The sequence below is a fragment of the Sinocyclocheilus rhinocerous genome, unplaced genomic scaffold (genome assembly GCF_001515625.1).
Source record: "Sinocyclocheilus rhinocerous isolate Xijiao unplaced genomic scaffold, SAMN03320098_v1.1 scaffold1285, whole genome shotgun sequence".
Taxonomy (NCBI): domain Eukaryota; kingdom Metazoa; phylum Chordata; class Actinopteri; order Cypriniformes; family Cyprinidae; genus Sinocyclocheilus; species Sinocyclocheilus rhinocerous.
The window spans coordinates 1,327,748-1,328,152 of NW_015645559.1; positions in this window are offsets into that span (position 1 = coordinate 1,327,748).

Consider the following 405-nt stretch of genomic DNA (forward strand, 5'->3'; position numbering starts at 1 on the left):
ATACAAATTGCAAACTAATAAACAAAAACATACTGTATGCATGGCTAATATAGTATTTAGGGTTGTCAGTCAGCATTTTCTGAAGATTCTGGGGGGAAAACAGCATGCAATTTCACTGACCATTTGTTGGATAGAAAATATTTTTTTAGAGTTTCAGGCCCTACCCTATTCTGTGAAAGTGCCATTCCATCAATTTTTGTAATAAATGGCATGCTATTTATTTTTGCTGCCTAAAAAATCTAAAAGAACTGCATGTTATACTTGTAGCGATGTACCCATTTCCTCTCCCGCTGTGAGCACAGATGCACACGCCCCCCTTCCTCCCTCTCTCTCTCTCTCTCTCTCTCTCATCCCTCCAGTCCTCCTCTCTGTCTCTCTCTCTCTCTCATCCCTCCAGTCCTCCTC